Genomic DNA, 25,559 nt, shown 5'->3' with positions numbered 1-25,559 from the left:
CCAAGACAGTCTGAATGGAACACTGGGACCTAAAACTGCCCATTACATTGCCCACGGCAGTTCAGATGACTAAGGTGGTCCTTCTTAATTCATAGGCCACCGTAAATTCAGAGACATTTCAACACTCAAATCACACTGTTTTGGACCATGTCACCATAGTTTAGAAATCCTTTGTCAAATGACAGGCTTGAAAATAAGACTTAGAAAAACATGTTTGGGGAGCATGGTCCATGTGTTAGTGTGGCGGTGCCTCCGTCGGTGGGCACAGGTAGGCGCTAGCAGTGGACATGAAACCTCGGTTCCTGTGCACAACGCAAGTATCCCCTAAGTACATGTTAAATGAATGACCAAATAAGTGAGTCACGGGACAGATACAGGCATGGAAACACTCCCATATGATACCAGAAAGCTCCATGTGCTCCTGGAATCTTGGGAGATGAGGGGTACATTCAGGTGGGCCTCAGAGATGGTGACCAATTCTGTAGTGATGACATGGGGGTGCAAGGATGTGGTGCTTCCCAGCTGTGGGTGATAGACCTGAGAGCCCACATGTAACACAAGAGAAACCAGACAGGACCTATTCTCCCAGCTGTGGGTATAAAAACCAGGGCGGCAAATCCTGAGCAAAGGAAAGTAACCCCGCTGCACACCTTGCGGGAAGTTAGGGCACAAGGCATCAGGACGGTATCTTTGCACAGGAAGGGACAAGTTTCACAGTGACGAGGTGCTGGGGGAAACAGAGAATGTTAACAGATAAAAAAACCTCAGTGGGCATTACTGAAAACTATGTCCAAAAAGTCTGGATTACAAGAACTACAGGGGACACCGAAGGATAACACAGCGAAGAAGTGCACTATTTAGCTAAGACCTTATGCGACCCCCATCTCTGGTGATATTATTACTTAATTCTCAGCAGGGAGCTGAGGGCCCTCGAGCCCCTCACATGGTAACGTGAAGACATCTATCACCACAGTCAAGGCAGGAGGGCAAGCATAGGATGAGAACAGATATAAAGCACCCTAGACCCCAGGGCGCCCTGGCCACAACAAAGCAGCATTGCATGGCTTTCAGAAGAAACACACGGCATTTTCCAGTCATCACCCAAGAGAGCTGCTGGTTGTTTACTGATTTAGCACTGTTTGGCCGACTCAAAATTAATGTAGGAAAGGATGAGAATTTAATGCCATAAATCTCCCCAGTTTTTCACATGGAGAAGGCTTCTTTTCATATTTGTGCCTTGATTTTTTTCCCCCAAAAGATTTTATGGTTCCCTCTGAGCCTTAGGGAAGCTGCTGCAGTTGGGTTTTCTTGAACTGTTTGCTTCAGGGTCCTGGACATACATCGTTATAAGGAGCTACCTGACAGACAGCCCAATATTTCCCATTTATTTCCACTCCAGTATTCTACAAACACATTTCTTACCACCCCGTGGAACTGGACTGTTCTTTAGTGACATGGGAAGACAGGCTATCTGGGCAGTAGGCAGGGATGTGGAAGATGGAACACAGACCCACACACAGTAAGGTAGCTGTGGTTAGTGCTGGGTGCCTATCAGGGAATGCTGGGGAAAAGGGGAACACGGGTCTGCTGGTCACTTCCCTGATAAGAGCTTTTACAGCCCCCACACTGACCTTACCAGGGGCCTCCCTCTCCCTAGACACTTGATGCTGTGGCCTTCAGCCACACACAAGCTGGGGCGACTTTCCTCCATCCACAGCTTCCCTTCCTTCTCCCCCATGTTCAGTGCTCAGTTCAGTGCTCAGTTCAGAAGCACACCCTTCACTGGGATTCCATAAATGCGAACCATAGCTCATGTCTCCCCGAAGGAATGTGCTGTAGTTTGTGTTAAACCTTGTTTGAGTGTATATTGCCTAAGAGCTCTTCAGCAGCAGGGATGCTGTCTTCATTATCACACAGGTGGGGCGTAGCAAAGGGAGGCATGGACAGACGACTTCAGTGTGGTACCCTGGTTATACTGCTTTCAACCTGCGCTGAAAAAAGATATGAAACGACACTGCCCACTGCTTCCTTGGGGTGATTTCTTTCAGTGGCCAGAGGTGAGTCCCCCTCTGATGGAGTGTCCCTCTGCTCCTCTGTGTAGAACATGCATTGCTCATCTTGAGCTCTAGAAATCTATTTGTTCCTGTGAGGACTCTAACTTGGGCTCTAGTGAAGTTCTTTTAACACATCACAAATTTACAAACTGCCATTTGCAGACCAAGGCAGCATGCACAACACCTTCAAACAGACCTAGCCCTTACAAGGATGAAACAAAGGTATTAAAATGTCTGCTTCAAAATCTTCTGTTATGTTCAACCTCCCTGTTTTGGAGTATTAGTTTAACTGGGCAAAGATATATTACATTTGCTTATGCTGGGGAACATTACTTTATATGAAGGTGTGTTCCATTTGTATCTGCTGCTTTTGCTAACAATGTAAAGATGTGTTGCATTTGTTTCACCTTGCTTGCCTAAGGCACTTGTTTGGTCTAATAAAAAGCTGATCAATCAATAGTTAGGCAGGAGAGGGATAGGTAGAGCTGGCAGGTAGGGAGAATAAATAGGAAGAGAAATCTAGACTCGAGAAGAACAAGAGGATAAAGAAGAGAGGAGAGAATGAGGGGGAAAGAGAGGGATATGCATACGGCCAGGCAGCCGCAGCCAGGAGACACAGAGTAGGAACAGAAAGCAAGGTAATAGGCCCCGAGGCAAATGGTAAATAAAGAGAAACAAATTCAGTTAAAAGGGCTAGCCAGAAAGACGCCTAAGCTAGGCTGAGCAGTCATAACTAATATTAAGTCTCCCCACATCCCACACCAGCAAAACTGTGGAAGCTGCCATTGCATCGTCTTTGTATTTAGAGCTCAACGCTGTAGAGTTCCAAGACCATACAGAGAGAGGCCTATGCCATGAACCCCTATAATACAGACATTGCTGACATCAATCACAGACAAAGAAATCATAAGGATTGCTGTGGAATCCACTGTAGTCAAACTCAAAAGTACCCATCCAACCGATGTCCTACATCTCATCTGAACAAAAATATCCTTTCCTACACAAGCTACCTTATACAATCTGAAGAAATGGAGTGTCACACCAGATGTTCAGACCTCATCAAGATACGAGAAGTATGAGAGGAAACATGATGCTTGCGAGGAGAAAATAACTACTCGGAAACAGATCTGTGTGGAAGAAGCCTATGTGGTGCCTGAGGAGGAAAGCCAGTGAGACACCAAAGAGATAAGCGCTGCAAAGGATTGAGAAAGCAACGCAAGATATGAATGGAAGTTCACAAATCACAAGAAGGACCAAAGCTTGGGAGAAAACCCTTCAATTGGTGACATAAAAATACAAAGGAAGCTTCCATATGGACCAGGAGAAGACATTTCACAATTGGGGGAAAGCTCTTCTCAAAAGCCACTTGTAAATATAATGTAAAAGAATGAAGACACTCTAGGAAATGATGGAAAGCCATTAAGCAAAAACACATTTCATCATGGAAACCCAAGAAAGTAAATGGGAAAGACACTGGAAAATAATATTTTTTTTTCATGGGAAAATGCCCCCAATGCTCTCAGATCTTTAATCCATATGGCCATCTGGATTCTGGAAACACAAAGGACAACAGATTCAATCAAAGCAGACCCTCCCCAAAAGCATGTTAAGATCAGATGACAGGAACACACAACAAAGAATCTTAGACTAGCCAGAAAAGAGTCACATGTAAGGAACGTTCCCCAGACTCACAAAAGGTTCCCTCACAGAAACCCCACTGCCTACAGGAGAATGGGATGAGACATTCAAAATAACAGGGAGGAGAAACTCCTGTACCCAGAGACATTACCCAGACAAACTGTCTGCAGGCCAGTGCAATAAGGAGTACTTAAGGGACTCTGATGTACAAACAAAAGGGTAGTTACTGCCTTGAAGACTCCCGAGTACAAAGTACCAGAAGGACACATGCCTCACACACAGAGCTCTAACCCTCGACAGGACACGTGTGTCACACACAGAGCTCTAACCCTCGACAGGACACGTGTGTCACACACAGAACTAACCCTCGACAGGACACGTGTGTCACACAGAACTAACCCTCGACAGGACACGTGTGTCACACACAGAACTAACCCTCGACAGGACACGTGTGTCACACACAGAACTAACCCTCGACAGGACACGTGTGTCACACACAGAACTAACCCTCGACAGGACACGTGTGTCACACACAGAACTAACCCTCGACAGGACACGTGTGTCACACACAGAACTAACCCTCGACAGGACACGTGTGTCACACACAGAACTAACCCTCGACAGGACACGTGTGTCACACACAGAACTAACTCTCGACAGGACACGTGTGTCACACACAGAACTAACCCTCGACAGGACACGTGTGTCACACACAGGAGAACTAACTCTCGGCAGAACAGACATTATGATGAGAAGAGGAACAAGATCAACAAAGCGAGCAGTGTGCCATTAATAAAACAACAGGGAGTTCATGCTTCTCAGGAACAACCTTGAGTGTAAATGGACTACATGCACCAACCAAAACAGACAGCATGAACGAGTTATAAGACTACATACTTACTACATAAACCCACTTCTTCAGCCGAGAATCATGAGACTGAGGTGCAGTCTTAGAAAATAATACATCACACATGTGGGAACATGACCAGGTAGGAATAACTATAGCAATATTTGATAAAACAGAATTTAAATCAATGCAAAAAGAGACAAATATTGTCATATATAGACAAAAGGATCATTTTACAAGAACATAAAAACTGTAAACATACAATCCAACACAGGATCAAATCAGAGATTCTTCAGTGGGCAAAGAAAATATATATTTATACAGTGGGATAATATTGAGCCTTAAAAAGAACATGGATGGAACTGAGGTTGTTGTGTTAAGTGAAACAGATAAATACCACACCTTCTTAATTAATTGGAAATTAATGACATTAATCTCAAGACGAACCAAATAAATCTGTGGCCACCAGAGACTGAGAAGGACGGGGGGGGGGGGGGGAAAGGTGGTAAGAAGTTTCAGTAAGGACACCAAGAACGGTGGAGGAGTCACTGCTGGCTCTCCTGAGTTAGGTAACTTGTGAGGATGACATAACTATGGGATGCTTTTGGTCATGGGGTTCATCATCATGACAGAAATAAGCAGAGCTCACCCTTTTCTTCTGTGCATGCGTGCCTTCCACCATGCCCTCACACGGCACACACGCGTGCCTTCCACCATGCCCTCACACGGCAGACACGCGTGCCTTCCACCATGCCCTCACACGGCACACACGCGTGCCTTCCACCATGCCCTCACACGGCACACACGCGTGCCTTCCACCATGCCCTCACACGGCAGACACGCGTGCCTTCCACCATGCCCTCACACGGCAGACACGCGTGCCTTCCACCATGCCCTCACACGGCACACACGCGTGCCTTCCACCATGCCCTCACACGGCAGACACGCGTGCCTTCCACCATGCCCTCACACGGCAGACACGCGTGCCTTCCACCATGCCCTCACACGGCACACACGCGTGCCTTCCACCATGCCCTCACACGGCAGACACGCGTGCCTTCCACCATGCCCTCACACGGCAGACATGCAGGTCCTTTGGCAGATGAGGGAACTCTGCTCAAGACTTAGCCCCAGGACTACGAAGCAAATAAACTTCTCTTTATAAATTCCCATTCTGTGATGTTGATTTTCAGCACAAAGACAGAGGCAGAGTGGAAGGATGATGACAATAATAATAGCAGTATCCTGAAAGAACAGGAGTGTCACATGACTGAGGGAGCCCCATCGAAAACACTGTCACTGAGGCAGGGTGGTGGTGGCACACACCTTTAATCCCAGCGCGTTGGAGACAGAGGCAGATGAATCTCAGTGAGTTCAAGGTCAGCTTGGTCTACAGAAGAAACCCTGTCTCGAAAAACCAAAAAGAAAGAAAATGCTGTCACTGAAATGTCCATAATGTCTGATCATGCTACCAAAGCCACACGTGAATGAAGAAGGCTGCTGGCTTCAACGACTTTTCTTAAAAAGTAAATTGCATGCCTCTCAAACCAATATCCCAAGAGTTTTCAGATGTGACGTGGCTGCTGTGATGAGGGCCACCCCTGAGAGGGTGCAGAGGCTGCAAAGGCTCCTTCCCTATCACAGAACCCTAACCTTGTTCTTGTCTTGGGTTAGTTAAAGCACACATCATCAGTTAGCTCAGACGACATTAGGTTGTGTCATCAAAGCTACTGAGATAGGGCTTTGCCACATGAAGAGCCTGTTTTATGAAACAGTCTGATCATAAGAACAACAGTTTACATTTTCCCCTTGGAAATGACTTGGTTGTTTTAATTTCCTATCATGGCTGAACACACGACAATGTATTTTGTGTTTCAGGATGATAAAGTGGTTACATTCTCAAGTCCTAGTGTCTAACAGACTAGTGACTGAATCCAGTCTTCCCTGCTCATAGCTCTAAGGCTGGACAGGGGGCCTGTCCTCCATGACCCTTCCTGAGAAAGGGGAAGGCACTTCTGCCCCACCTCCTGAGGGTGACAGGCAGCCTGGCTCGTGTGAACGCGCACTGATGGGCAGCTAGTTATCCGGGAACCTATACAACACTCATCTAATATAAGCAGTCTTACAATTCCAATCTCACATGGTTTTTTTTCTTTCTCAGAGAGTGCTCAGAGGGCCAGCACAGCCATGGGATGCTTTCTTCATCTAATTTTGTTTCCTCATTAAAATTTCATTCATGGATAAAGTGAAAAAGCAAGCAGAAGGCTTATAAAACCACATGACAAAGACTACATTAATTCGTAAGCTCCAACACTTTAGGGGCTCATTAGTGGCTATAGGTAGGGGCGGGTCTCTAGCTGCTGTGAACTGCTTCTGGCACCTCCACTGCTTTCCATGCAAGAAAGCCCTTCTTTCAACCTGAAAGTTGGCAGTGATACTATTGTAGTGATTGGCCTACAAAGACACGCTCACCTCTCCTGTTAACTCCAGCACAGTGCAGATGACCCCAGTATACCACTGAGTAAGGACACCTATGAAAGATGTCAGCTAGCTCTAGTGAGCCTTGAGTCCCAGTGAATACTGGTAACTCTCTTACAAAGAAACTCAGTGACAAATTTACTTCAGTGGAGGGCAGGGAGAAAGTAAATAATGAAAACGTAAACAGTTTGGCTGAACCCACCTGGGCCTGAGCTATTTAGTAATTTCACCTGTAAAGAACAACTCACAGAGACATCTGGGGTTTCCTTTCTGTCGCTTCCCCACACCCCCTGACTAAAGGAGATAGTACTAAGAGTTCACAAGCCTTCTTCCCCAGGGACCTATTTTCTCTTTCCATACAAAGCTCTGTGCAAAGCGGCTCTAATTCAAGCCTTTACCTGCTTTGCTTGGAGACTAGTCCCGACTATCTCGGTGTTTAAGGCACCCTGCAGTTCGGCTTTAACTCCCTTGCACCCCTCGGCACTGCCACTTTGTTCTCTTTCCCATAAGCCAAACCGAATCATGTCCTGTTTCCAGCCTGTGACTGCATGCTTCTGCTCAGTGGCTTTATCTCTGCCCCTCGCCTGGATTCTCCATGTGCAGGGGCCTCTAAAGGCCCATGCTAACTACCACCTCCTTGTGTAATCTTCCCAGTCCTCTTAGGCGAGAGGACTCCCTCCTAGGAGTCTTGCATGCATTTTATCTGTACTATTCATGGGCTGCTTGACTTTCTCCCTGTATATTATAAAACTATAGTACCCTGTCATAGTATTTCAGGAAGTACAGCAAAGGCAGGATTTATAATTAATCGACATGTTTCTTCTCCAAGTACTTAAGACAAAGGCCCTCATAAAATATACAACAGGGTTTCAATACATGTAATGGATAGAAAGCACACACAATACCTATCTTGTATCATTTGGAAGAGCAAACAAAAGTGAGCTCTATGTAATAGTTTTATGTAACAGGGTACGTTCTGAGCACGCACACGGTCACTGGCACCAGGGATCTCCACTCCTTCTGGATGAGGCGCTGTCAGCCTTGCTTGCATATCATGCATTCCTGCGAAATTAGCACGGCAGAGTGGGCACCACAGTGGGCCCCAATGCTCACAGAGGTGGCTGTATAGACGCTGCAATCGAGCCCTTTCCAGCCTGAACAGCTTCCTGCTTCTACGCCTTTTCTATATGGGATTTCAAAGGTGTAGCTACACAGGGCGGGCCGTGGCACATGCCCCGGTTCTTCAGTCAGCTTTGTTTTGACACCGTGTGGGGCTTCTGACTCCTGCTGTTCACAGATGGCACTCATGCTTGTGCCTAGCTTACTGGCTTACCTGCCTTTGTTCCTTTCCCCGAATCAGTACACACTGTTTTCCTACTTGTCTGAGTTGCTTTATATTAATCTTATTCCACTTTAGAGTTATTTTGAAAAATCCCAAATATATGATGAGTTTTGTTTCCCCGATGTACGTTCACGCTTTTGAAATTTGAAGCTGATTAAGAAGTACATAATTATCCACTCTATAGTATAATTCAAACAATATTATCAATGCACATTTGTATTTCCTTAATGTGGTGAAGTAGCAAAGCCAGGATAGGCATTGAATGAGCATAATTATGTCATTAAGATGATAATAGCTTGGCTTAATGAAGTGTTTTATATATATATATTCATAATGGATTCAATTAGAACTAGTGGAAAACTGCTAGTTAACCACTCTAACCATTTCTGTTCTCTTCCCACAGAGCGCATCCTTCGGCTCCCATCCCTAAGCTCATAAACCTGTGTGGAAGCTGCCAGGACCCCAGGGAACTGTGCTTGGCAGCACTTAGCCCAGAGGAGCAACACAAAAATATCCCCCCCCCCCCCCCCGTCACTATCACAGGAGCTCTAAGCTTCTGAGGCCGTGTTCTCAAGGCTAAAGATCAACCAGTTAATTATAAAGCAACTGTCAGTGTAAGGGTGAACCAGCCTATCACCCGGTAATGCTGTATATACTGAAAGGGTGTCTAGCTCCCTTGATTAACTGGTTAATCAAGCCTCACTTGTTGTATCTGAGATACAGTACACCAGACAAACGAGAAAGCCTTGTGCTCACTTCCCTTTCTAGTGCATTCATTCCTTGATGGGCCCCTCATGCCTTCCTGGTCACTTGCCTATGCTTTAGGAGCAAAGACCAGGCACTTTTAACTTATATTAAAAATAGCAACTGAGCTGAATATAACCAAGCCAGGTGTGGCACATCCTGGCACTTGAGAAGCTGAGACAAAGGGTTTGAGAATGCTCTGGACTACATGGTGAGTTCAAGGCTGGCCTGAACTGTAAAAACACCCATCTCAAACCAAAACAGACAGGAGGAAATACAGCTCCACTCACAATTTCTAATAGTACAACACCTGCTACAAATAGCAACAGCTACCACTTTCAAAGAGCTTGCGGGGTGCCCGGCACCACGCAGGGGCACATTCTCATTTTCCAGCCAGGCAGTTATTCTTGCACAAGGCACTCATAGCCATGGTTATGTGTCAGCTCTCAGCATGAGAGATGCCACAGCCTGGAATGGTGGGGATGCAGTGTCCAGATGAACTCATCCATCAGAACACAGAGAATCAAAAGCGGCACTCACGGCGAGACACGGCAACGAGCCCACCTTTCCCAGGTCCTGGCTCAGTGCAAAATAGCCCCTGATCTCTAAGCCACCATTACTCCCAAGCTCATTTCCCTCTATCCTGGGTCATCCTCTCTCCCCACCCATTCCCTGCTTATCAAGAGAAAGGCAGAGCACCACAGTCTACCTGGGCCAGGAGCAGAGGACTGAAGCCTGGCAGCACAACCTGGTGCAGCCCAAGGGGCACGTACCTCTTCTTCGTGATTTTCGAATTGGTACATCCAAAAGTTCTCCATCCTTCCAGGTGCTATTTGGGCAACGGGGCGAGCCCTTGGGCATCCACTTGTGAGCTCCTGCTCTCAGTGCCGCTTGGTGGACAGTCTTGGTGGTGTTAGGTGCCCTTGTCAATAATGCAACTGGTAACAGGAGCTGTGACCACCTCCAGAGTGTCTGCCCCTCCACTTTAACCCTTCAGGGCTGGGCGGCCAGGGCTGTCTCGAGTCATTGGCGCAGCATCATCAGCTGATATTTCTGAGAGGAATCTGGCCCATCCTTGTTGTCAGTGGCACCTACTATTTCTGGGGGAAATAAACTCAGCACAGAGGTGCCACCACAGACTTTCACACACCCCAAACTCCGCTATGTTTATAAAACCTGTGAAGAGGCATCCATCTTTGGAAGAGAAAGGGGAAGGAGGGAGGTGGCTGAAGATGTTCTCTCGGGCCTTCATCGGAATGCACCTGGGTGTGTGGGGAGAGCTCAGGGAGCTCCGATCAGCTGGCTGGTAGCACGGGCTGCTGAAACACGCCCTCCTCACCAGCACCAACTGCACACCATCGCTGTGCTCTAACAACCTTCCTGTGTGCCACAAGCAAGACAGGCTCTGACCAACCAGAGAAGAGTTGCCTCATGGTCAGCATGGTTTAGACCAAACAATATATGATTCCAGACCAGTCTCAAAAACAACCACATCTGCCAACAACAGTAAGGAAGGACCTGGCATAGCTGGGTAGAGCTGAGCTGGAGAGAACACAGGGAGGCTGAGGTATGGATTGCAGAAATGGGAGGCCTCCTGAGTTCCTATGCTATACTGATTCGTGGAGCCAGAGTGGCAGGGAGGGACCTGGGTGCACTAAGTCCCTTACCCTCTCAGGAGCATCAGCTTCCTACTCACCACGCCCTCTGTGAGACCTGCCAGCAGGGCTAGTCAGTGACTGTGGACAGGGTTAAATGGTAGAACAAAACACACAGGATCTGAAGCAATCCATAGCTGGAACACCTGCCATCCGAACTGGTGTTTCCTACGTGGGCTCAAGCTCTGTGGTCAGCGGGAGGGAGGACCACACAGAGACTGACCCTCTGGGCTTGCCCATCTTTCTCGTCGTTCTGTGAGTCTGATGAGTCTTCCTGGCAATCAGAGTTCACCCACCATAGCCTCAGTCAGTGGCTACAATTCCTGCAGCCATTAGCCAGCATTAAGAAGGAAAGCCTTTTGCAGGACGGTGCTCAGTGTGTCCCTAAAGGGCTGAGTTAGAACGTTTCTCCACATGTTTGGTTTTCTCTCTGTTACTTATGTTGATTATGAAGTGCCCAGACTCATACTCGATGGCAGTTAACTCTCTCTGGCTTTTTGTGAAGCCATTTTCCCTCGATCGCTCTAGAGGACACGTTGGTTTTGATTTTGAAGCTGTCAGAACAAAGCTATGGAAGCCATGCTGCCAGGGAAAGCTTGTCACCTTTCCAGGTAGTAGCCAGAGATGATCAACTCACACATGAATTAAGTTATCAGACAACTGAAGACTCAAAATCAAAACCCGAGCCTTCTGTGATGTAGGGACCAATCTTTTGGCATGACAGAACTTGAACCTCTTCCCCTGGCTGTTTTGTTTTCATTCTCTCTTCCCTTTAATGTTCATTCTGTACCTGAGACCTACTTAATTATTCATCACCACCTTCTCCAGGCTACATCAATTATGGATCACATCTGCGATGGAAAACTTCGCTAGTAGAAGATGGTGCTGAGACGGGAGCATAAGGAATAGGACCCACACACCGTACTGGAGGGTGAGAGCACAGTGCTGGGGGCAACAGCTGTCCTCAGGGCCGGCTTGCCCTGCAGGCCTCCCACCCTGCAGGCCTCCTACCCTGCAGGCCTCTTCCAACCCCAGCAATTTCCCTGAATTCCATGCTTCCCAACCAGCCCTGCTTCTTGACCCAGAGAGAAACAATATTCATATGATACACGGAGTCAACTAGAGACCCAAGTGGGGCTGAGCCTAATGGATGAAGACTTCAGCCTAGTGGAACAGGTATTTCTGTTCCCACAGTCAAGGGAGACACCAGCACACAGACTGAATGCTTAGCTGGAACTCACAAGTCTTTACAGCACGTCCTCTGGACACTGACAGCCCCTTAAGATTGAAAATAAACCCAGCCTAAAAGCATGCCATGGATATGCTTGTCCTTCTGCACAAACTCCATTTTCAAATTTCTATAGTGCCCCTTCATCTCGCATTCTCGTGAGTAACCACTGCTCCATCCACCTCTGTTCTGACTCTCACACGCTCTGGCGTCATTCTCCCCCAGTCACAGCCACAAGGTGGAACAACAACCTAGAAACCAGAAGTGACTGATGAGGTCATAAGCAAAAGACACCCTTCAGTTTTAAGGCCAGCTGCTCTTTCTTTGCTGACAGAATGACTGACACCAAATACCAAATACGGGACTTTTCAGATGCCTTCAAAGGTCTACTCCCGAAAGTCAAACCCCTGTTGAATCCTCTCCTGGGAAGGTCGTGTGGGTCAGGTATCAGCGTAAACAATGCAAGACAATGACCGTGGTGCAATGCCACTCATTGATTGGGTTACCAAGGACTGTGGCTTCCATCTTGCCACCAGACTCTGGAGCCTTCTTGCCTTGCATACTTTAAGGGCGAAATGGGACCTATGGGGCAATGAACTGAGAATGCCCCAGCCAAGATCAATGGGAAACCGAGGCTGTCTGCCAGTTGGCTTTGAAGAACCGAAACCTACCCACAGCATGGGAGCTTGGGAGCAGAGCTTTTCCCAGGAACACTTTACAATGGTAACAGCCCCCTGATGCCCACTTGCAGACCCTCAGAGTCTCACAGTGTGAGGCAGACATGCAGGCTGCTTTATGCCACTAAGTGTTGGGATGCTCCGTAAGGTGGCAGTAGTCTAAGACATCAAATAAGGATTCAGATGAAAGCCTTAAGAGCAGAACAGGCTGAGTGGTCTGGCTGTGGACTTGAGAAGGGACTGGCCTCAAGTGGAACGTTATGCAGACAGAGCTCTGGCTATCATATAGTATCCTGGGGTCTCATACAACACATGTGCAGAACACACTACAAAATAGCAGTTTAATTTGAAAATGGACTTGTAACTTGTGACTAGGGATCACAGTCCTAATTCTCTCCTAGCCAGCAGGAAAGCCATCAACAGGAAAGACTCAACTGCTAGTCAGCCTCTTAAGTCAGGGAATGGGCAAATGATGGGGGAGTGTCATATATCAATCTGTTGATTTCCTTGGTTAAGCAATAAAGAAACTGCTAGGCCCATTGGATAGGCCCACCCTTAGGTGGGTGGAGTAAACAGAACAGAATGCCGGGAGGAAGAGGAAGTGAGGTCAGACTCGACAGCTCTCCTCTCCAGAGCAGACGCAAGAGAGACGCCATGCTACCTGCTCCAGGGAAGACGCACACCATGCCCCAGCTCCGACCCAGGATGGACTTAGGCTAGAATCTTCCCGGTAAGCGCACCTAGGGGCGCTACATAGATTATTAGAAATGGGCCAAGCAGTTTATAAAAGAATACAGTGTCCGTGTAATTATTTGGGGCATAAGCTAGCCGAGCCGGGCAAGCGGCTTGGGGTGTTGGGGACGCAACCCTGCCGCCGCTCATATTACAACAAATGACGCCCAGACGTGTGGCTAACTAAACCCACTTAAAAAACCTGAGAAGGCTTAAAAATAAGGGAGAGAGAGTTTAACACAGATTTTTGCTGTTTGTTGGTGGCGTGCTGTAGAGAGATTTCCTGATTCAGCAACAGCAGCAGAAAAAAAGCTGCGTTATTTTAAAGTGTGGCTTCCTGGGGCTTTGCCGCCAGTGCAAACTCTGGCTTTACATTTGTGTTCCCGCTTGGGATTGGAAGGAGAGTGCTCTGAGACCTTGAAGATGACTCAGAGCTCCCCGCCTGCTCCTGGGAAGAAGGCAGAATCAGGCTTAGGCAGGCGGAAGAGCATGGCGGATTCCTGCCGCCATACAGGGACATGTTTTCAGACTGCGCAGTGCTCTGTGTGTCAGATTTGGACGTAATTTGGATGAAAAGAATTTCTGTGCTGCGTGCTCAGTCTCAGAATTAAAGTGCTGAGTGCCGCTCTTACCTGGTGGCCCCAGAGCTAGCACAAAATGGTACGTCCTCCATTTTGAAATTTTCCTGACTCAGCAGCAGGAACAAACCTGTGTTGTTTTAAAATGCTGGCTTTCTGGGTCATCCTGCCAGGGCAAACTTTGACTGTTTGAGGCAGGAGGGCCGGCTACTGAGAGAGGATTTGAGTGTTGTCTGTTGTAGCTTGCTGGCTGGCAGGGACCTTGAAATGCTATAAACATGGCTGCAGCCTGTATATCCGCCATGAGGCTGGAAAGCTAAGGAATGGACTGGATCTAGCTGGCAAAGCCACGCCTTTAGTCCTACTGATATTGCTTGGTAAATTAAAGGCTCTTGTGGTCAGAAAAAGAGAGATATACAGTAAAGAGAGATTCAAAGACAGAGAAAATTTCTGAATGGTTTAAAGTGTGTTAAAAATATATGCAAGCTAAAAGTTAAAGTTCTTAAAACAAAAAACAAAAAAAAGTTGTTTTGTGTCCTAGTACACACCTTTAATCCCAACACTTGGGAGGCAGAGGGAGATAGACCTCTGTGACTTCAAGGTGTGGTAGCACACGCCTTTAATCCGAGTGCCTAGAAGGCAGAGACAAACAGATCTCTGTGAGTTCAAGGTGTTGTAGCAAACACCTTTAATCCCAATGCCTGGGAGGCAGAGACAGGCGGATTTCTGAGAGTTCAAAGACAGCCTGGTCAAAGAAATGCGCTCAAAAAGCAAAAAGTTAACCTAGGAATGTCTCAGCTTAGATTCCTAAGCGCCTAATGATTTAAAGGCGCAAATCAAAAGTGCTCCTGGATAGTAAAAAATTGTAGATTCACAATAGGACAGATTCAGACCACTAAACGAGTCACACTGTTGGATGAATGTACGTAGGCTTGGGAGAGAGAAGAAAAGGAATATAGAGAATAAAGTTAATGGTTTAAAAAGAAAAAAGTAAAAGTAAAGTCTTTAAAGAGACAGAGTACAGATAGTTATAGATATAAATAAAAATAAGCCGCGTAAAGATGAAAAATTCACAGAGAGTCTGGATTCTTTGTATTATTGTGTTTTCTTTAAAATTTTTGACTGTGAAGGAGCTAAGTACAGAGAGACGTTTCATTATATGGGCTGCCAAGTGGAACCAGAATGGATATCATGAGGGTATGATTTCAGAATTTGGATCTAAGGATATGATACTTTGGAAAAGAGTTTCTTATTTTGTTTTCACAGAGGATGAGACCCTGTTCATTTCTTCTATTCCGATTTGGTATGATGGACCACGTCCTCCTGAAGGTTTGCTGTGAACATCTTCAGAAAATTGCTTTGCTCAACTGCCAACTGAGATAAACCTGACACACAGGTTACACCCTAAATAATCTGATTAACGACGCCCCCATTCAGCAGGAAGCAGTTTGGAGAGAAAAAACTGCGCCCATGTTCCCAAATATAGTTTATAAATGTTCTTTTACATTTAAAGGGGGATATGATATAGACATGAATAATTTGCATTAGTATAGATTTTGCTTTATTGATAGAGATTTACGGTCAATTTTGTTATATGTATAAATGTTTCTGATGTAACTTTTACTTGATAACTGTTTTGTTATATGTAATTTTGCTATGTTAAAGTTAAAGCCTTTTTTTTTTGTTTAAACAGAAAAAGGGGAAGTGATGGGGGAGTGTCATATATCAATCTGTTGATTTCCTTGGTTAAGCAATAAAGAAACTGCTAGGCCCATTGGATAGGCCCACCCTTAGGTGGGTGGAGTAAACAGAACAGAATGCCGGGAGGAAGAGGAAGTGAGGTCAGACTCGACAGCTCTCCTCTCCAGAGCAGACGCAAGAGAGACGCCATGCTACCTGCTCCAGGGAAGACGCACACCATGCCCCAGCTCCGACCCAGGATGGACTTAGGCTAGAATCTTCCCGGTAAGCGCACCTAGGGGCGCTACATAGATTATTAGAAATGGGCCAAGCAGTTTATAAAAGAATACAGTGTCCGTGTAATTATTTGGGGCATAAGCTAGCCGGGCAGGGCAGGCGGCTTGGGGTGTTGGGGATGCAACCCTGCCGCCGCCCCCTATTACTACAGGCAAAGACCTAGGACCCCACTGCCAGGTTGTGCTCCGAGGTCAAGGAGGAGGACAAGACCCAGTGCCCACTGCTGGTCAGTCCCCACCACAATTAGTCCTGTGAGGTAAGCCAACTACCAAGACTCTTACCCCATTGAAGAGACTGCTTAGGGATTAAGATCAGATCACTGACTTTCTTCCAAAAGACGGAGGTTCAATTCTGTAGTGAACACTTAGAACAGAAAACAAGAAAGCAAAATAGAGTTGTTCACAAGATAGAGCCACTCTTGCTTGATGTCCTCACATCAGACATGCTGAAAGCAGAAGCAAGCACCTGGGCATCAACACCAATGCCTTGGAATCAGGCAGCCCTTGCTAATCAGGAGCAGGGACCAAAAGTCTGCAAGGACTAGATAAGGCTCAGAAGGAGCATAAAAAGCCAGGCTCCAGGCGGCTCAGCACAACTGCCTAAACGTGAATAAACAAGGACAACCACAGACATGCTACTGTAGCTGGGGAAAGCTACAAAAGGCTTCAACCCTACATAAAAAACTACTGACAACTAAGCAAGGATGAGCGAGAGAAATAGTCTTCCCCAACAATGAGCAGACCAATCAGCCCTGAAATCATAAATACAAGAAGCATTATACAGACTGAGCAAATTGTGCTTTTGTATTTAGGAGTGTGTGTGTGTGTGTGTGTGTGTGTGTGTGTGTGTGTGTGTGTGTGAGAGAGAGAGAGAGAGAGAGAGAGAGAGAGAGAGAGAGAGAGAGAGAAATTAATGAAAAAGGCTATAAATTTGAATTGAGAAAGGAAGCATAGGGGTATATTAAAAGAACTGGAGCAACTGGAGGAAGGAAAGGGAAAAGGGAAATGATATAATTTTATTATAATTTCAAAAATTAAAAGAATTACATTTTTTATAAGTTCAGTGGAAAAACTCACTAATAGAATGGGTCATGTGGAGGGAAAGCTAAGAGGACTTGAAGACAATTAACTGGATCATTTAGCCAATATCAACAGCAATTTTTTTTAAGTTTTCTTGAAACACTGGTTTTCCGTGTAGTCCTGGCTATCCTGGAACTTGCTCTGTAGACCAGACTACCCTTGAACTCAGAGATCTGCCTGCCTCTGCCTCCTGAGTGCTGGGATTTAAAGGCATGTGCCACCACTGGCCAGAGCATCAATGACAAATTTTTAAAAAGTATGAATTGAATATGCAAGATCTTTGGCACATTATGAAAAAACAAAATCTATGAATTAGGGGAAGAAGGGGAAATTTTTCATGATGAAGAAATAGACCATAAAATCATAAGCTAAAACTTACCAAATTTAGGAAGAGAGATGCTTGTCATGATATACAAACACCAAATAGACTGGACCAGAAAAGAAATTCCCCATTTAATATCATAGTTAAAACACTAAATACACATAACAAAGAAAAACTCTCAAAATTGTAAGATAGAAAGGCCAAGTCACATATAAAGGCAGACCCATAGAATAACAGCCATTTTTCCAAAGGAAACCTTAAGGAGAAAGAAAATGTTTAAGGAAAAAGAAAATGTTTCTAGGATAAAAAGAAAACAGGCTAAAGTAATCTATGACTATCATGCTGGTCCAACAGAAAAGAAGGAATCTTTTGGTATTGAGAAAAAGAAAACTAAGAAATATACATACAACTTCAAAATTAACAAAAAGACAGGAATCAATAAATGCCTTCCAATAATAACACTGACAATTACCGTTCTTAATTCTCTGATCAAAAGACTAAAAATAGCACACTGTATTAGAAACAGGATCCTTCTTTCACTGTCTCCAAGAAACATACATCACTAGCAAAGATAGATACTTCTTACAGTGGCAGACTAGAAAATGTTTTTCAAGCAGATGGAAACAGGAAACAAGCAGGATTGATATTCCAATTTGACAAAATACACTTTAAACAAAATCTAGCCAGAAGAGATCAAAAGGCTACAACCCATAAAGAAGATGTTACAACTCTGATCATATACACATGGAACAGAGGCAGACCTGTTTCATAAAACAAATGTTACTGGGCATTTAGTCATAGATTAACTCCACAGTAACTGAGGACAACCTTAATACTCCACACTCACCATTAGAGAGATCATCCAGACAAAAGTAAACAGGGAAACAATAGGATTAAATGACACATAGATCAAACTAATAGATATTTACTGAGCATATCACCCAAATACTATAGATGAACATTCTCAGTAGACAAGGAACTTTTATAAAATAGATCACATACTCAGACACAAAGAAAGTCTCAAAAGAAATGGACATAAATCCCCATACTTCAGTTGATCACAGTGTACAAAGTTAGAAATCAACAGCAAGTGAAACTACAAACCAAATCAAACCCCCCAAGAGTCCCTCAAAGTGGAGTTTAAACAATAAATTATTGAATGATCAATGAATCATCAATGGAAATAAAACAAAAATTCTTAGATTTGAATGAATATCATTATACATCATACTAAAACCTGAGGTACAACAAAGGCAGTCCTAAGAAGTTGTTTATAGTTACTCTAAGTGCCTACATTAACAGCAACAACAATTATTTCAAATAACTTAATGATGTACCTAAAGACACTGAAAAAATAAGAATAAGCCAAATCCAAAGTTGTAGGTAGGGAGAAATAGTAAAGATCAGGTCAGTAACTAATGAAACAAATGTAAGCAAAACAAAAAAAATCAAAACCAATATGATGAATCAATAAAACAAAGAGTTGGTTCTTTGAAAAGATAAATATTATTGACAAGCCCTTAGCTAAATTAACCGAAAGAGAGAAGACCCAAATTAATAAAATTGGAAGGGGCCAGAAAAATGGCTTAGTAGGTAAAAACACTTGCTATGAAAGTGAGAAAACCTGCCTTTAAAGCCGATCACTCATTTAAAAAAGTTGGGCATGGCTGCATGTACCTATAACCTTAGCACTGTGTTGGTCAAGGTGGATCCCAGGCCAGGAGGCTACACCAGAGCTTCAGATTCAATAAGCAACCTGGCCTAAAAAAATAAACTAAAATAAAATAAAGGAAGACACGAGATCTCATCCTCTGGCCTTCATATGCACATATGTCAAAACACACACACATGTACACGTAGGCTTATACCATACACAAAACATACATACATATCACACACACACGAGATAAATAAAATTGGGGATTAAAAGGAATCATTCCAATAGATATAAATGAGATTCAGAAAATCAATACCTTAAAAATATATACTCAACTAAGTTGAAAAATATGAAAGAAAGGTGAATTCCTTTCTAGGTTTACAAAAGTCAAAGAAGAGATACACAATCTAAACAGGTCTATAACAAACAATGAAATTAAAGCAGCAATAAGAACCCTTTTAACTAAAAGAATCCCAGGTCCAGAAAGATTCATCATATAATTCTACCAGACCTTCAAAAAAACAATTTTGTTAAAGCAGAGAATGAAAGGATGCTTCCAAATTCTTTTTACAAAGCAATTGCTATCCTGATACTCAAAGCAGATAAAGATAACAAAAAAGAAAATTATAGACCTGATTATAGATTAGTTTCCCTGATGAACAAAGACATTAAAAAAAAAACCCTAACAGATACTTACAGACTGAATTCAAGAACACTTCAAAAGATCGTATTCATGATCAGGTTGGCTTCATTTCAGAATTCAGGAATGGTTCAACATACATAAATCAATAGCTTAATTCAGCATATAAAATGACCCAAATATAGAAAACACATGGTTATCTCAATTGACTAAGAAAAGGCTTTTGTCAAAAACCCAACGTTCCTTCATAATAAAATCTCCATAGATGCCAGCTACAGTTAAAGGCAACATATGTCTACATAATAAAGGCTTATTATATATAATAAACTGTGGTGGTTTGAAAGAAAATGGCCCCAAAGTGGATGGCACTATTAGGAGGTGTGGCCTTGTTGGAGAAAGTGTGAGGTCAAGCTCTGAGGTTCCTTTTGCTCAAGCTTCCCTCAGTGTGACAGTCGGTCAAATTCCTGTTGTCTGCAAGATGTAGGACTCTCAGCTATTCCTCCAGCATGACATCCACCTGCATGCTGTCATGCTCTCTGTCATGAAGATGATAGACTGAAACTCTGAAACTGTAAGTGGGCCACACCAATTAAATGTTTTCTTTATAAGAGTTGCCATGGTCATGGTGTCTCTTCACAGCAATAAAAACCTTAACAAAGACAGAAGTTGGTACTAGAGACTGGGGTATTTCTGTGATAGGGCTGACCACGTGCTTGTTTTGGAGAGATTTGGACTTTGATACTTTGGTCTGGAAAGCAGTGGAGTGTTTTAAGCACCATGAGTAGGAGCATGGAAGACAGAGGTACTAAGCATTATTTGAACTGCTGGAGACTCATTCAAGAGGTTTCAGAGAAGAAGGATATTAGTATGTTGCCTAGAGATCATTCTTGTGATATTTTAGTGAAGAAAGTGGCTGCCTTTTGCCCTTGTCCAAAGAGTCTGCCTGAGGCTAAAGTCAAGAGTTTTGAACTAATTCAACTGACAGAAGAAATCTCAAAATAGTCTAGTATAGAATTTGTCATGTGGATATTAGTGGTAACTCTAATGAGGATTTATAATGAAAAGTAGTAAAGTGAGCAGGGTAAATTACAAAACGTAAATTGTGAGGAGAAAAAGAGCACTAGGAAGTAGAATGGAGTTTAATTCTATGTTCAAGGAGATAAAGAGATTAAGAAATTGAGTAGAGGGAGTAGTGAACTCAGGACAAGATCTTACCCAGCTAAGTTTCCAACTTGTGGAAAGAAACTAAAGAAAAGCTTAGAGCTGGGTGTAGTCAGGCACGGTTTTAATCTCAGCACTCTGAAGGCAGAGGCTGGAGAATCTCTGAGTCTGAAGCAGACTGGTCTACAGAGCAAGTTCCAGGACAGCCAAGCATAGTCAGTGAAGGACAGAACGCTGGTGAAGACGTAACTGAATAATGGGACCACGTTCCAGCCTCTGCAAACAGCAGAACTTGGCAGTTTCAGCCATGTGGTTCTGGTTTTAGAGTTAAGGATATTTATTTGTTTATTTATTTGTTTATTTATTTATTTATTATGTATACAATATTCTGTGTGTATGCCTGTAGGCCAGAAGAGGGCACCAGACCCCATTACAGATGGTTGTGAGCCACCATGTGGTTGCTGGGAATTGAACTCAGGACCTTTGGAAGAGCAGGCAATGCTCTTAACCTCTGAGCCATCTCTCCAGCCCCCATAAAGAGATATGGAATAAAGCCACTGAGGCCAGGCATGTGTCAGAGATGTCCCTGAATGGAGGCCTATAGAGAGGCCATTGTTTGAAGTTGTGAAGGTGAAGCCTGGGCTGTTTGGGAGACAGATGTTAGAGATGCCAGAGTCTTGGGATACCTGCCGAGGAGAGCTGCTAACAGGGAGTGAAACCAGCCCAAGACAAAAAAGTGTGTTGCAGTCAGCAAAGCTGAACACAGTTGGAGTTCTGCAGCATATTTTGACATCAGACATGGAGCTGCAGAGTCTGGAGTTTGCCCAGCTGGTTTCCGATCTTGCTTCTGTCCAGCATTTCCTCGCTATGCTCCCTTCCCTGCGTTTTAGAATGGCAGTTCATATCCTGTGCCATTACATGTTGGAAGTGTGTGATCTTTTTAATTTTGATTTTTACAGGTGATTACCATTAAGAGATTGCCATATGTCATAGAAGAGACTTTGAAACAAGTTTGAGACTGTTAGAGACTATGGGGACTGTTGAAACTGGACTGAATGCAGTTTTTTTTTTTTGCATTTTGATATGGCTATAAGCTTTAGAGGGCCAGGGAGTAGAATGTGGTGGTTTGATAGAAAATGGCCCCCAAAGGGAGTGGCGCTATTAGGAGGTGTGGTCTTGTTGGAGCAAGTGTGTCCCTTTGGGGGTGGGTTTTGAGGTTTCTTTTGCTCAAGCTTCCCTCAGTGTGACAGTCAGTCGACTTCCTGTTGTCTGCAAGATGTAGGATTCTCAGCTATTTCTCCAGCATGACATCTGCCCACAGGCTGCCATGTTCCCTGTCATGATAATAGACTGAACCTCTGAAACTGTGAGCCAACCCAATTAAATTTTCTTTATAAGAGTCCCCATGGTCATGGTGTCTCTTCACAGAAATACAACCCTAACTAAGACATAAACCTACAGCCAACAATATCCTAAAGGGAGAAAATACAAAGTGTTTCCACTAAGATCAGGAACAGCACAAGGATGCCCACTCTTCATATGTGAGTCTATCCATGAAAGACGCTAGGGTCCACCAGAAAATGAAATTATAGGAAAAGGAGTCTATACATGAAAGACACTAGGGTTCCTCTAGGAAACAGAATGATAGGAAAATGAGTCTATCCATGAAAGACACCAGGGTCCACCAGAAAATGGAATTATACAAAAAGGAATATATACATAGAAGACACTCAGGATTCCACCAGAAAGTGGAATTATAGGAAAATGAGTCTATACATAAAAGACGCTAAGGGTTCCGCAAGAATAAGGAATTATAGGAAAACGGATGGAAATGGAAAACTTTATGTCCAGGCCCAGAGGTACAAGCGGCACATGTTTTTTCTCGCACACAGATTATAGCTATGGACTTTCAGAGTAAGATGTTTTAACAGAAATGCCTGTAAACACGGAGAAGCTAGAAAGGATCTCCTAGAGGAAAAAAAAATGAAACCTTATAGGAGGAAAGTGACTCACAAGCTTCAGGTCCTGCTCTGGCTGCCCACGATGATGGACTGTAACGTGTAAGATGAACACATCCACTCCCCACAACTTGCTTTTGGTTGTGATGTTTATCACAGCAAATGAAACTGAACTAGGGCAGGAGGATAGAACACGTGTTATCCAAGTAGGGAGGAGATACAGGGGTGGTAGTGGAAGGTTTAAGTGGGAACCAGGGTAGTAGGATAGGGCAGAGGAGAGGGGAGGGGAAGAGTTAATGAAAACAAGCGGTTATGAAAAATCTCCATGGAAACTTACCATTTTGTAAATATAGTAAAAACAAAAACACCCTACATGGGTGGATCATGCTCTTTCTGGAAGCCTAATTTATTAAACAGAAATCCTAGTACCAAGTGAGGAATATAGCTCTCTGTGATATTGGTCATGGAGGCTCTGTAGCAACGTTTCTCAACTGCTGGGTTGTGACCCCTTTGGGGGCTGCATAACAGACTTTCTGCATATCAGATATTTGCATTATAATTCATAACAGCAGCAGAATTATAGTTATGAAGTAGTAACAAAATAATTTTTCATTTGGGGGTCACCACAACATGAGAAACTGTATTAAAGGGTCACGGCATTAGGAAGACTGAGAATCACTGAGCCAGAGGTTCCCAAAACACTATAGCCCGTTGTAAATGCATTTCTTGTGCACCAGAACTAGGCCTTAAGATCCTACTGCTGAAGACATTTCACACTTGGGTTGTAGGACACTGAGAAATCAAACTGGGCCTGATCTTGAAGTTTCCTTACTGCTGGGTAGCATTTATAGTTCCAACATGTGCTATGCAAACTTCTGGAGAGAAAATTCATCAATCAAAATCATCATAAGCCACAATAACAACCTCTCTGGCAAGATGACCCAAAAGTGCAATAGTGGCATGACTATTATGGCGGTAACCAATAACCTTCTGATTGTATCTGAGGCCTGCTCCACAGGAAGGACCCATAACTGGCACTGTAAACCTGGTGAAGAACTGGCTGGGAGTTATAGACTCTAGGGTAGAACTTATTGCTATTGTTTTATATATGGACATGCTGTCAAACTGCTTTCTAAACAAACACATTTATACCTATAGATCAATGCTGCTCTCAATCTTTTATCAGAGAAGCTTCTTTTTGTAATAGGTTGCAGTTGGCTGTGATGAGATACTATAGTGATATTTTATCTGTTTTAATAAATAAAGCTTATCTAAAGATCAGAAGGTAAAACTAAGCCACCAGAGTCTAGGTAGTAGTGTCACACACCTTTAATCCCAGGGAGACAGGCAGATGGATCTCTTTGAGTTCAACACCACCCTGGGGTACACTAGATCAATGCAGAAACAGGTCCAGGTGGTGGTGGCTGACACCTATAATCCCAGTTTGAGGGAGTCACATGCCTTTAGTCCCAGCACTAAAGGAGAATATAAACAGGAGTAGACAAAGGCTCAGAGCTGTCTTCAGTAGCCCAGCCTTGGTAGAGGTAAGATTTCTCTAGTGGCTTGGCTGTTTTGCTTTTCTGATCTTCCGCTTGAACCCCAATATCTGTCTCTGGGTTTTTATTATTTGTGCTACAAGATACCATGACCAAGACAACCCATAAAGAAAGAGTTGATTTAGCGCTCATGGTTTCAGAGGGTTAGAGTTCATGACCATCATGGCAGTGGGCACAGCAATACTCAGGCAGGAATGACACTGGAGCAGTATCTGAGAGCCTACATCTTGATCCACAACCACAAAGTCAAGAGAAGGAACTGGGAATGGGTTGAGGCTTTTGAAACCTCACAGCCTCAAAGAAACCATTTCTTCTATAAGTTGCCTTGGTCACAGTGTTTTATCACAGCAATAGAAAAGTAACTAAGGCAGACGCTGGTACCAGGAAGTGGGATATAGCTGTGTCAGGCCTGACCATGCTGTTTTTGTTTGTTTTTAGAGGGATATAGAAGATCTTTTTGGGACTTTGGACTAGGAAAGCAGCTGAATGCCGCTGAGTGGGGTTAACAGGGCATCCTAGTAGGAGCTTGAGTACAATACCGCTGAGAGCAATGTGGATCTGGATGTCCAGTGCAAGAGGCAACTGAGTGAGAGATCATTCTTGGGCTGTTTTGGCAAAGAATGTGCTGCTTTCTGCCCATGTCCTAAGAATCTACCTGAAGCTAAAAAAAATAAAATAAAATAAAAATATTGGGTTGATTTCCTTGGTGGAGGAGATTTCAAGACAACCTAATATCGACTCTGTCCTGTGGTTATTATAATCAATCTTCTTTGGGTCTTGGGTGAGCAAGGCAAAAAGAAAGACAAAATGTACAGTTTGAAGTGAAAAAGAACACCAGGACATTCAATGGTGGAGCTAAGGCTTGCACAGAAAGAGATGAGGTTAAAGAAAGGCCTGCTCAAAAGTGGGGAATGACCCCACCCAGCTGAGCTTCCAGCTTGTAAACAGAAAGTCTGAGGAATTTTCTACTCACAAAAGGGAACAACAAGGGAAAGGTGCTGCAAATGTGATTCAAGAGGGCCAAGTTCCACTTTACATGGCCCCCTAAACTTGTCAGTATTATCCTTGTGCTTCTGTCTTTAGAGTCATGAAAAATACAGAAGTAAAGGGGTTGTGGAATCTTCCTCTGAGGTTAAGGAGAGCCGCTGAGGCTGGGCATGTGGGAGTGGAGTCCCTGCACGGAAGCTCTGAATCTGTGGAAGTAAAGCCTAGATTGCACTGGAGACCCCTTAATGT

General features: G+C 44.1%; 1 protein-coding gene across 4 annotated transcripts in view; it reads right to left on the bottom strand.

The window, feature by feature from the left end:
- Window positions 1–25,559, bottom strand: part of Apba1 (amyloid beta precursor protein binding family A member 1) — a 213,393-nt gene that overhangs the window by 39,027 nt on the left and 148,807 nt on the right. The window lies entirely within an intron of this gene.

Source organism: Microtus pennsylvanicus, chromosome 5 (genome assembly GCF_037038515.1).
Source record: "Microtus pennsylvanicus isolate mMicPen1 chromosome 5, mMicPen1.hap1, whole genome shotgun sequence".
In the NCBI taxonomy this organism is placed as follows: domain Eukaryota; kingdom Metazoa; phylum Chordata; class Mammalia; order Rodentia; family Cricetidae; genus Microtus; species Microtus pennsylvanicus.
This window is presented reverse-complemented; position numbering and strand designations above follow the sequence as displayed.